Here is a 10,150-nt window from a genome sequence, read left to right on the forward strand (position 1 = left end):
AGCCACATATACTCCCACATACATACGTATTCACGCACCCATAACCTGCCACAAACCCCATACCCCTCTGCACCTCTCCATACCCCCCCACCAATATACAAGGGTAAGACTTCATTTTGAGCTAATATGCAATCACTTCTTTGTATACAGTACAAATGCACACAAATCAGGACAAAAATATTTTTTAAAAATAAAATTAAAATATATTATTAAGGATGTTTGATTTGTAGTATATAATTTGTTGTTTTTTTTTCTGGTTCCAAGATGGCAAACTCCTTCCCAAAATAAGTACTTCTAGCAGTAAGGGGAGGGACTTCCAGTGGCAAAGGTCAGAGTTAGGGGCAGGACTTCTGGTCCCAAGATGCCGACTAGGGAGTGGGGCCACCCTTGCCAGCTTGCCACCTTGCCAGCTCACCAAAACTCGTTAAGCATACCTCCAGTCAAAATAATTGCCTGCCCCTGTACTAAATAATGATGTTGATAATAGATTTGCATGTTCTTGCTGAGAATTTTTGCATTTTTACTCCCTATTACCATAACCATGTGAATGAAATAATACAAATTGAAGAGTACCAGCAGTAATAAAGACATGCATAGAATCATCTCAACAAAAATAAGACAGCAATGTTTGCAATGAGTTGGAATTCAGTTATCAGTGATTAAGAGCAATGCTGTGTAATAACAGCAGAACAAAGGCATGTATTATTTGAGAACCAAAAGGAGATGGTCTGCAGGGCATTGAAAATAGAGCATTATGATTTTAAATCACTTAGGAACATGATCCTTATGTTTAACTTGCTATGACTATTCATAAAAAGGCTGGGGGAGAGAATACTTTTAGTGACATTTTTCTTACTGCCAGTCAGTTTGCAGTTATACAAGAAAATTGCTCGTATCTTCCCAAAACATCCCCCACTACTCTCAACTAGCAAACATTATGCAAGTTTTGTCTCAGACTTTTTAAAAGCAAAATATAGGACTTTTTTTGCCGAGGGACAGGGGACGAGATAGTTTGTATTGTGTTCTGTAGCAAATTTCTCATTTACATTCCAACAAAACTTCTGGGGGATGACAATTTCTGTACCCATTTTATACTGATATTCTGTACCATTTATGATAGTGGCTTCGGTGCAAAAAGAATCTTGGCATGTCCTGTTTCCTGTGCTTTCTTCCCCCATGTAGCTCTCCTTTAAGAGCATTTCTATAAAAGTTAATATAGAAGAAAAGGAGGAAATACACTCGGGTAGGAAAAGCTGAATTGGAAACAGAGGCTCCAAAGGCCAAGGAGCAACAAAGAATTTATGGAATAGTTACAGACTTCAGCAAATGCAAAGCTGTACCTGAAGAAGCCCATATGAAGAGCCAAACTTACTCAGCATGGCTTTATGATCCTCATTTGTCTGGGCAGACTATGTAAAGGTTTAGGCCTGTACAGCTTTCAGCGACTTGTATTTTATCTCAAAGCGTTATCCTTTCTGTCCAGTGGTTCTCAGCCTGGGTGCTGTGGAAAACTTGGGTGCCTTGAGATCCTTTTAAGGATGCCATCATGTATTATTAGCATGGTTAGGTGTGGAAATGCCTAGGCATGATTCATAAGGTAAACCCAGAGATTTCAAAAAGGAATCCATAATGCCAACAACATTCTGACCTGTTGTGGTTTGAGGTCTTTGCAACAGAAGAATTGCTCTAATATTTTTCTGTAGTAAAAAAAAAAAAAAAGGGTGAAGACTAAGCTGGCATTTTCCAAGGAGTGCCTTGAGTGTAACCAGGGCTGTCTTGAAGCTAAAAAGTTTGAGAACCATTGTTTCAGACCTAGAAGTCCTAGAGTTCAATCTCTGCCAGTGACACACTCAAGGATGTTGCACTAGCTGCAGATTTAAAGAAAAACATCACCATAAATCTAGTAGTTTTTTTAAGGATTTAAATCAATTCGAGATACACATTTGATCTCTGAGGCCCCTGGTATATGTTACACTTAAAACGTGATAAACGTGATAAACCAGTTAATCCTGTTTTAAGTTGTTACCCAGCCATATGCTCATGTAGTTAATGGTGTGATAAAACAAGGAATAAGCCACAAAGTTATTACACAAAAATATGTAATAACTGTGGCTGGTTGCTATCATGTCATTAATTAAAATGTGGCCAGGATGGGAACCCCAGTTCTGGGGTGTGCCCTTGCAGTTAGTAGCTCATGGGAGCTTTCTACTTGCCAGTGCAGGCGGAATGCAGGAACATGATCCTGGGCTCCCCATGGTCTGGCAATAAGGTGTGATGGGATCTGATGCTGGATCCTACAATCACACCTCCTGCCATGCACATGTGCTTGGCAGGCAGCACAATTGTGGGGATCCCCAGTCAGATCCTATCACACCTTCCCTCCCACATCTGCCAAGAGCCTGAATCCCCTTGCCAATTGTTGTGGGGTTTATTTATTTATTTGGTATTTTGCTGAGTGATGGGCTCTCACAAACAAGGACTTCAATCTGCAAAACTAACACACATGAGTAACATTATTCATGTAAACAGCAAGATAGGTATCAGGAAGGGAAAGTGATTGACGCAGTGCTCTCAGATGCATAAAAAACTAAGGTTAACAAATTATGATTTTTTTTTTTGTCTTAAGTCTCCTCCAGATGTTGCTTGAAAAATGGTAGGTACAATCCAACAGAGATAAGGATCATAATTTTCAAAGCTTGTTTCCTGAAGTTAGGAATCTATGTTTTTATTTAGGCTTCTAAAATTTGCTCGATATTTCAGATAAGTAGTACATGTTTATAATGAAATGTCATGTGCTATTGTTCCAAAATATCATTTTTTGAAAATAACGTTTTTAAAAGACAGTGCTGCTCTCCTAAAACTATTGCATGTGTCATTTGAACTCTTTGGCTTATATACTTCATTATTTTGTACATTGCAATAATCCTGAAGTTAGGCCAAGATCAGAAAGAAAGCACGTCCTTTCCTGTGGGTCATGGCTCATCTACTGTTTCATGTAAGATCAAAGAGACAATTCTGAAATAAAAACAATGCTTTCCCAAAGAAAAAGTGACTGACCTGTCCTTCTGCCCGAAGTCCTGGGTGTCCTGCAGTCAAACTCATTAAAGAAAAAATAAATTGGATTAGATTACAAAGAGCAATTTCTGACAGTCAATATTACAAGGACTTTTTGCTTTTGGTAAGGACAAAAAGAAGAAGGACACGACATGACTGTAAATAATGCTACAGTCTTGTAAAGCAGAAAAGTTGCTTTACACAGTACAATTTTCTTCTACTTAGTAAACCTCAAGTTTAACATGAACAAACACAAAATAACTATGAAACCATAGGAACATAGGAACATATTAAAATAAAACTATATGGAGCAATTTTTCCATTTTTTTTTTACAGTGCTACCTACATCATTTGAAGGGTATCTTTTATGGAGACAGGAGAATTGAATAGCTTGAATTTTGTCTGTGTAGGATGTGAGGATGCATGTTACAGGATTATGCTGTTTTGTGTGGTCACTACATTCCATACTTATTACATAATGAAAATACATTGCTCTTAGCAGTCACCAAGAATATACCTGAGTACTTTACAAAAAGAAGCTAAGAACTGCTAACTACATATGAAGGAAAATGAGGCATAGAGATTAAATTTATCCAAGGCCCCACTGTTACTTTGAGGCCGTGACTAGATCTCAAAGGCCTTGTGCCACCCTATTTGGTCATGATGGGGAATTGAATTTGATTTTGCTGAAATGAGATTGCTGAAATTATTAAACTGGATGTAACTTTGTGTCTACATGAATACATTTTCCATTGTCATCTTGTATACTGGGTTAAAAAGCACAATATAAGTTATATACTTGTAAAATGTAGGAAGAGATTAGTTTTTCACTGTGCTTTTATTTTCATGATTTGAATATGTGCAAGTGAAGACAAGACAGACAGGGGGAATGTGCTCAGTGTGTTGGTGATATCATATTTCTCTCATACACAAACATTTTCATTGAACTAGTCCACTTGTAGTACCAGCTACATAGCAAAAATAGTATGTATTGAGGACTCAGCTAAAATGAAAACATTGCTTCTCTCTGGGTTTTTCCTTGTAAATCTTAAATCTTTATTGGAGATCTGCGTAGTTCTCTGATTCTTTTTGAGAACTGATCATTGCAGAAAATGTCTTTAAGAGAGGGAAGAAGAGCAATGAAATTATATCTATATGTAATGATGTGTTGAGGTTTCCTTTTTAGGCATAAGCTATGAGATGATATGTATTGTTTTTACTCTCTAGCCATTTTTTAAATTCTTACCCAGTAAAAACATCATAGTTTTCATTTAAAATCTTGGTATTAGATACTTAGTCTGAGACCAGCTGTGACACTTAAGTATTTCCTGCTTTGATTAACCAGATGATCAAATAATCTAATTAGTCTCCTCATGAGAAGCAGTCAGAAGTATGATAGCTTTCCTATTTAAGAATCAATAAAATGGCAAGATGGTAGAATCTGCCAGGGCATCTGTAACACAAATGTTTTATTATGAAAAAATGGAAGCTTCATATAGATCTGATTAGAGAGGATTACTTATCTTCATTAGCAATACTTGAGGATTAGCAAACAGTGCTTATCAGTTTGGATACTGTGTGTGTGTGTCTGGGAGAGAGAGACTTTAAAAATATTATAAAAATATTACCAACAAAAAGTGAAAGTGCAAAAGTGTGTAGTCCTCCTAGGGGCTGACCATGAAGCACTTGTAATGAAAATGCTTATGTCTCCTGAGTTTGAAACCCCCTTTCCCAATAACCTTTACGGGGTTACACATTTAGGACTAGCTTTCTATCTTCTGCCTTGCAGAATGTTTCCACAGTAGCCCAGTGCAACACAAACTGGTTCCCGTTCTGTTGCAAGTGAAGTGTCCAAACTCAAATGTGACACGTCTGGACCAAGAAGTGGAAGAATTGGCAGTCATGGTCAGAGCTGGCCCCTGCAAGCCAGTTTCTGTGGCATTTCAGAGTCACCGTCTTGACCTGCCCCAGCAGGAGATTGGCCAGGCAGATCTTGCTCCCTTTGGCCACTTGCCAAGAGAAAATGTGTACAATTTTTGCAGAATTCCAAATGCAGTATGGAAAGAGGGCACTGAGGGCAGCAAAGAATGGTTGCAGTTGGGGGCAGTCCAGGGAAGAGGGGGACATGGGAAAGAGGGTGGCATGTACCACACTGTTCCATAACATGAGATAAGGTGGCGCCAACTAATAAGGCCCCAGAGCAGGGGGGCTTGTGTTTTGGGGGGACAGACCAAATCAGAAAAAAGCCTTGAAAGACCAAATTAGTATGTGTGCATATGATGAACTACATGAACATATGTCAACATAGAAAGACCAACCAGTGATAGCCATGGATGAAGAGTCATCAGGAGAGAAGGAGAATACAAAAGCAGAGACTTGAGAGTAACAAAGGGTCCCCCTTCTCCTTCCCGAGAGGGTCCCTAAGAGGGGTCCCCATCCCCTGGGAGGGTACCCAAGGCCACCATAGACAGAGGGCACACCACCAACCCATCTTATCCACTTTACTGGAGGGGGTGTGCGCCTTGGCATCCCACCTCCAGGCTGCTGACATCTGACACCTAAGAGAGAGCCTCAGAGTGAAGGCTGCAGCCTGGCCAGATGTACTTTGACTCTGATGACAGCCCTAGTATTTGGTAGATATATAGAATCACTTGCTTGATTGTATTTTTTTTCTGTTATCACAGTTTATCAAAAATTTTGCCTGTTATTGAATGGAAAAGTTGTGTTCGGTCTGAAGGTAGGTCCCCCCAGAACAAGGTATCTGGATCCTAAATCCAGAGTCAACAATGGGCATGATGATGCTGAACAGCAGGGTACTGGGCCCAGCCCTATTATCACTTTCCACAGATAGAAAAATAGGCAGCGATTGTGGGGGACTGGCTAGCCTACCAAGCTGCCATTGCGGAGGCCTTGTGTACAGAGTTGATCCTTCAGAGCAGCAGGTACATCAATGGAGAGGGCAACTTTCACTTCTGTCAAAAGGTGCAAAGCAAAGTGAACAGAGTACAGACCCAGCTGCACTCTGGTTGACCAGGGCTTTTGCTGAGAACTAGGTGGACTGGGCTAAGTTGAGGAGGTGAATCAACTTGATGGTGTATAACCAGACCAAGCAAGTGATGAGACTTCTGAAGGCAAAGCTTGATGCCTCCTGCTGCAACAGGGGACCAGCCCAGTTCATGAACAGCTGCTTGATCAAGCTTGGCCTCACCTGAGGCAGCATAGGGGTTTTCTGGCCCAGCGCCAGGGCTGAGAAGAGGGAGAAATGCCAGAGGGAGGAGGCAAACCAAGAAGACATGGGCACCTGCTGGACAGCTCTGGAGTGAGTGGAGCTGAGAAAGCTAAGTCTCAGGAGCCTGGAAGGGCTCCAATAGTCTAAGAAAGAACTGTGAAGGCTGGGGCGGCAGGGAAGGCAGGAAACGCTGGCAGGAAGATGCGCTGAAGGAATCGGCCGTCAGCATCACTGGCAGTACCCCACATGGTTTTGTTTATTTGGGTTTTTTTTCTTTTATTACTTTAAAGCCGTGGAAGCCTGGGGGAAAGGGGAGCTGAGGGCTCGCCACCAGCAATGGATACCTTGCAAGAGTTGGGCTTCAGGCTCACTAGAAGCATAGTAGTGGAGGGTGGGAGGACTACCCTGATGCACCGGGGAAGGCAGCAGGTGCTGTTAAGGTCCTCCCTGAACAGACACAGAAGTGCCTAAGCTGTGGGTAGTAGGGGGCCTGGAGGGTCCACCTGTTTTCTTTTCATTCCAATTAACTTCTTCATGAGGGTTGGGCAGTGAAGTAAGACCCGCAACCCCAGGGCTGAGTCGTTTCCTGACTGGCAGGCTCAGCATGCAAGAGCAAGGACTCTACTTGACAGAACTTACCTGGGTCGTGCTCCATCTTTAAGTTATACACCATTTTTCTTTGCGAATCAGACTGAAGACTATCGCCCATAGAGAACAAGGGCATAATGGATGTGTTACCAACAGGGTGGCATTAGGACTAGGTGTAGGGAAGGTTGGAGCCCCAAGGAAGATTTGGACCCACTTCTCCGGTAATATGCAGCTGAAGTAAACTATCTCCCAACAATAACTAGGGTGACATCAAGATGTGGCAGGCGAGAATAGGGAAACCACAGCTGTGTGTAAAGACTGGGTAAGGTCACATCTGTACAGCACAGTCCCACTGGGTGCAGGGCCAGGGCCTATCCTATACTGCACCAACAGTTTGCCTGTAACTTACAGAGTAGATCAAGGCAGTCTAGCTGTCTCTCACTGTGGCTATATTGCAAGTGGAAGTTTATTTTTATCTATCTTAATGCAACCAGTTCATGTAATTTGTGATGCCAGTTACCTGGTTTGAAAGAATGAGCACATTTGTAGAAATGCAGACTTGTATGTAATATATCTTGTCTGTCCACCCAAAACGGGCATTTATTGCTGTTACAGACATTTTAGCTCTATCTTAGGTATTTTTAAGGAGGTCTCTATTTTAATAATCTTGGTATTACCTGCAGAAATTCACATTGACACAGAAGTACTTACAATGGCATGAATAAGTGACTCTACTTTTTGTCTCTCTTCATTAAGAGAGCTTTTTGGCATGTACTCTTGATGTTGCCATTTCTTGCCTTCATTCATTTCAGGAAGGTGATTCCTGAAAAATGGTGTGAAAGCAGTCAGGCTTAAGTTCAGTGTTACCTTCTTTGGGAAGTTGTTCTTCAGCATTAGGGTGTCTTCTGTCTTTACAAAGAGCACTATTAACTGCAGTGCTTTTGAGCAGGACAGATGTCTCTCTGCCTTCTGAATGAACAACTGAAAATAATAACTTTACTTCCTTGCCCCCAACCTATATTCTCTGTAAATGTAATGAAAGAAATAGGTCTTCCAGAGAGATTTGTAGGAAATAGTATTGGCCCTGAAGATCAGTTTATCATTTGGAGCAGCGTGGAAAAAGATGCAAGAAAGAGATGGTTATTGGAGAAGCAGATCAGAGGAGAGTTAAGGATGGCATCAAGAGCAGAGTGGAATTATGGGATCTGTTATGAGACAAAGAAGTAAGGAGCATCATAGTTAGGGTTTTCAGAGTGAGGACAAGAAATCTGAGTATATAATGGTAGAATTCCAGGATCAGCATAACGAATTGAATTTCCAGATGAAGTGGTAGAAGAATGAACTGGGAGTTTCTAAAACAGTGGACATGATGTCTCTACAACTCAGTTACTGACCTTTAAAATATTTAGTGAAACATTGTTATGTTTCTGGAAAGTTTCACTTATGAAAAATCTGGCCTTACACAATTTTAACTATTTTATAGATGGTTCTCTCTCCGCAGCTTAAGTGGACAGAATGCTCAGTCACGTGCAATGGAAAAGATCAGAAAGGTAACTCCGGGCTCCAGCAAATATTGTTTTTTTTTTTAAAAGAGAGCCTTGCATCATCATAAGCAATTAACTGGATCAGAGTCAAATGGGCTAAGTCACTTGTATATTTACTTATCCCATCCTCATCAGACATGGTTTTAATAGGAGGGTGTCCTTAAAATAACTAAAATTGAGTATAGTACATTAGAGATTACTACAACATGTTGTGATCAAGCAACAAGATGACACTGGTCACAACAACCGATCCCCCAATCAGTTTATGCTACAGATAAAATAATTGAGACTGGAGTTTTCAAAACTGCATATGGGTTTTATGTATATGTCCAAATTCACTGAATTTCAGTAGGACCTGGGCATTTAACTCCATTAGTCTCCCTTGAATTCCAGCCTCAGCTAATAATATTTTACTTTTTCTTTTAGATTTAAATAATAGACATGCCCAGCTAAGAGAGGTCTAGGTTCCCTGCAACAGTACAATTATCATATTGCATGAATATTCTATCTTGGTTAGCATGTAATATGTTACCTATTCATCAACAACCTGCTTAGTCCAAACTTGTAGTTACAGTACATATACATTTTGTATGGGAACTGTGTTTTGAGTGATATTTTATCTCACCAGCCAACTACCATAGGTTAAGTGCATGTAACAAAGCTCTGATTCAACTGTCAAGCATGATGAAAGAGGGGAAAAAATATCATGATGGAGAAAATTGAAAGGAGACATAGGGATCATCAAACAATTCTAAATCAGATTGGTATGTCACTGCCTCTTCTTCTGCTGGTGATGTTTGAGAACAGTATTACTGGGCTACTGTCCAAAGTAATATCTCTTTCTAAACACCCAGCATTTTAGCAGTGTTGGCTGTCAATCTAGAAAAAGAGGAGCAAATATTGAAAACCACTGATGGTGGCACTAGAGGCCTGTCCATTCATCTTCATCTCCTAGAAAACTATTTAAACAAACACACACACACACACACACACAGGTGTCTGTTGTCAGGCTATCAGGAACTAACAACATGCAACACATGGTAATACCTGCCTTTTATTATGCACCTCATTTTAATCCAGACTATTTACCAGCAAGTTGTGGTAAAGTTTAAAGAATCCAGCACTGAGGAATGGGTAGACAGTGGGAACAGAGGTGAGAAAAGTATCCTGGTCACTTCATAGCCCAGTTAAGTTTATAATTTATTATTGGAGGCTTTAGGCAAAGTCATACTTTCTTATTCTGTAAATCAAAGTAGGATATTTTGTCACCCCACCTCTTCTCCCTAAATTGCTAATCTATTAATTAGAAATTACCATCTTGAATATCTACAACATATACTTGACACAGAAAGCTGTATTTTACATGTGAAACTGTAGATCCATAACCCAAAGTATATTGTACATCGGTGTTTTTCACCTAAGGATATTCAGGACGAAGAAAGAAAATGCATATCATGTTGGGCAGCATGTGCATATAAATATATATGCATGTGTATATGTGTGTGTGTGCAGGCTTTCTCCCCTGCTTTTTGTTGTTGTTCTTTCATATTTTCTCTCATTCTTTTTTCTTTTTGGTGTTTGTGATAGTAAATAAGTACAATCAATTATTTTAACAGATTTCAGCCACTATTTTTTCTGGGGTGCAGCTGGATAGTGCATCATCTAGTTGGTACATTTTCACAACAGGCCTGAGGCTTTGAACCAGGTTTTAGTACAAACTCCCCTACCATTCCTC

The 10,150-nt window shown here is 40.3% G+C and overlaps 1 pseudogene; it reads right to left on the reverse strand.

The window, feature by feature from the left end:
* LOC109298627 overlaps positions 1 to 7,007 on the reverse strand; it is a 16,636-nt pseudogene extending 9,629 nt beyond the window's left edge.
* Positions 7,008 to 10,150: the final 3,143 nt, after the last annotated feature.

Source organism: Gavialis gangeticus, unplaced genomic scaffold (assembly GCF_001723915.1).
Source record: "Gavialis gangeticus isolate Ggan-Ray unplaced genomic scaffold, GavGan_comp1, whole genome shotgun sequence".
NCBI lineage: Eukaryota > Metazoa > Chordata > Crocodylia > Gavialidae > Gavialis > Gavialis gangeticus.